The 3,043-nt window shown below is 43.5% G+C and overlaps 1 pseudogene; it reads right to left on the bottom strand.

Annotated features, from left to right (window-relative positions):
* Positions 1-338: 338 nt before the first annotated feature.
* LOC138091782 (protein FAM204A pseudogene) lies at positions 339-1,065 on the bottom strand (annotated as a pseudogene).
* Positions 1,066-3,043: the final 1,978 nt, after the last annotated feature.

The following is a 3,043-nucleotide window of genomic DNA, read 5'->3' as shown; positions in this document are numbered from 1 at the left end:
CATGACTGAGACACTTCACTTCTCATGAAGCAGCCGGCTTGCCACATATGGCTGCGAGGTCACCTGACGGTACTTTTCACCTCATCAGGGTGAAAACAGGCCTGGCCATCCACATTCACAGAGCATGCTCCACTGCTATCTTTGCTCCACAAATGGCACGGAATTTGTACACTAGGAGTGTCTTTTTTTTTTTTAATCAACTCCCAGATTTTATGCTGATTTTTTCTATTTCCATCAATTTTCTGACATAGTTAACATAAGCAGGAAAATCTTTTGTAGTAAATTGAGCAACTGAAGACTCGAGTGAAGCCTCAAAGGTCTTGAAGAACTCTGGCAAGTCACATATATCCCATGTTGCTTTTAGTTTCCCACCTCTTCTTTGCTTCAAATCCCCAGGCAAGTTTCTTCTTTTTTCGTACAACCTGTGAATTTTCAGCCTCCTTTTTGGCTTTCACAAAGTTGTGGCAGGCAATAGCTTTGGCAATTTTTACACCAAGCTTGCTAGTGGCTAGCTGGTTGCTGAGTTCCTCGGCCTTCTCAATGTTCCACTCTTCCACAGCTTGGTCTATCCTCTTTTCAAGTCCTGACTTTTCAACTTTTTTCCTTTTAGCAGGGGGGTCAAATCTCTCATTGACTCCAAAATACTGGGTAAGCTCCTTCCACTGGGTTTCACTTGAAGACTGTTCACTATGAGATTCTTCTTCATTCTTCAATTTACCTTTTCTGGAGCGTTTTCTTTTTTTCTTTTCGGATCTAGAAGCTGAAGTTTTCTGTTCAGAATGCTTTTTATGCAATTCTTGAAATTTATTCCACATATTTAAGGGAATTCCAGAGGGACACTCTTCATATGCATTTATATTTGCTTCTGCTTCAGTGTCTGGTCCATCTGTAGGAATATCTACGATCTCTGTCTTTTTAAAGGTCCCATCTTCTTCACCCTCTTGTAAGTTAAGTTCAGAGCTCTCTAATGTGGTATCATCGTCAGAATTCAATTCAACATCACTTTCATTTAGGCCAGGAGGTAGCAGCCCATTCCACATCTTTTCAGTCCGGACGGAGCCGCCCGGCAGCCATCTTAAGACCTGCCAACATAGCCAGGAGTGTCTTTACACAGCACTAAATGTACAGGGAAATGTGTTCTCTTGAAGCTGCAAATCCGGGTAATATGGCAAAGTCAATATATTCCTCCTGTAAAAGATGTATAGTTACAGCCTGCAAGCAGCCAAGAAGAAACGCACTGGCTCATTTGTCTGGGCATTATGACAACAGCTTTTGGCCATTCTTTGAGTCTTTCAAAAGGAACCTGCAGCTTGCCACTTCTTACTGGAAAGTCATCAACTGGTCCAGTTTCACCAGATTAGGCTTCTGACAACAGGTATGGCAGTCAACAGTCCCAGAACACTCCTCACTGAACTCTTTACCCATGGAATGATGCAATCTGTCCTTGGGGTCTCTTACACAGCTTTCTCACAACAGGGATTTTTTTTTTATATATATACTCACATAGAATTCAGAGACTAATGGCAGAAGCAGCACTTCTTCGTGTGACTACAGCGTGGTTTCAGTCCTAAGCCTGAAAGAGATGCACTTGGGTTCGTTTGCCTCTTCCTTATGATGGCAATTTTGCTTAAGTATCTATGTTTTCGAAAAGAACACTCCCTTGCTTATTAATGCTACGTAGTCACTTGACAGTGTAATTCAGCCCACTCAGGGTAACAACAGGTATGGCAGAAGTACTCACAGAACACTCTTCCCTGAACTCTTTTCTAAGGGAATGATACAGTGTGTTCTAGGAGTGTCTTTGCACAGCTCTGAATCTGTGGGGAAATGTTTCTCTGAACCTAGAAATGGTGGCCTGAAATGAAAGTAGCATTTGTTACTAATGAACTTGGAATACTTACAATGTCCAGCCTGATGGAAAAGTTCATAGGGTCATTTTTCCCTTCTTTAGGACCACACGTCTACTTGCCATTTTTTGATGGGAAGTCCCTTGGCAGTAAAGTTTTAGCTAATCCGTGGAAAAACAGATACAAAAGTCAACATTCACAGAGAGCACGTTGTGTCCTAGGAATTCGTTTACACAGCTTTGAATCTTCAGGGAGACATCCTGTTGTGCACCTGGAAATGGGGTCTGACATCCCAAAATAGTCATTTCCCCTTGGGTAACCTGTGTGGTTTCAGCATCCCACCTGCCAGAAAAACACAGCAGGCTCATTCTGCTCTTCCATTCCAGAACAGCTTTGGCTAAGTAGTTGAATTTTCAATGAATCCGGCAGGCTTCCCTAGTGGCTCAGAGGGTAAAGCATCTGCCTGCAACATGGGTGACCTGGGTTTGATCCTTGGATCAGGAAGATCCCTTGAGAATTAACTAGCAAGCCACTCCAGTAGTCTTGCTTGGAAAATTCCATGGATTGAGGCTGGTAAGCTACAGTCCATGGGGCTGCAGAGTCGCAATGACTGAACAACTTTACTTCTCATGAAGCAGGCGGCTTGCCGCTTCTGACTGCAAGGTCACCTCTTCAGGGTGAAAACAGGCCTGGCCATCCACATTCACAGAGTACTCTCCACTGCTATCTTTGTTCCCCGAATGGTACAGAGTTTGTACACTAGGAGTGTCTTTATACGGCTCTACTTGTGCAGGGAAATGTGTTATCTTGAAGCTGCAAATCCGAGTAATATGGCAAAATCAGAATATTCCTCTGATGAAAGCTGGATAGTGGCAGCCTCCAACCAGCCAGGAAGAAATGCACTGGCTCATTTGTCTGGGCATTATGACAACAGCTTTTGGCCATTCTTTGGGTCTTCCAAAAGGAACATGTAGCTTGCTACTTCTTACTGGGAAGTCATCACCCAGTCTAGTTTCACTGAATTAGGCTGCTGACTACAGGTGTGGCAGTCAACACTCCGAGAACACTCCCCACAGAACTCTTTACTCATGGATTGGTGCAGTCTGTCCTTGGGTTTCTTACACAGCTTTCTAATGACAGGGACATTTGTTTGATTCACGTGGGATTTTTAGCCTAATGGGAGAAGCAGTATTTCT

This window comes from Capricornis sumatraensis, chromosome 15 (assembly GCF_032405125.1).
Source record: "Capricornis sumatraensis isolate serow.1 chromosome 15, serow.2, whole genome shotgun sequence".
In the NCBI taxonomy this organism is placed as follows: Eukaryota; Metazoa; Chordata; class Mammalia; order Artiodactyla; family Bovidae; genus Capricornis; species Capricornis sumatraensis.
This window is presented reverse-complemented; position numbering and strand designations above follow the sequence as displayed.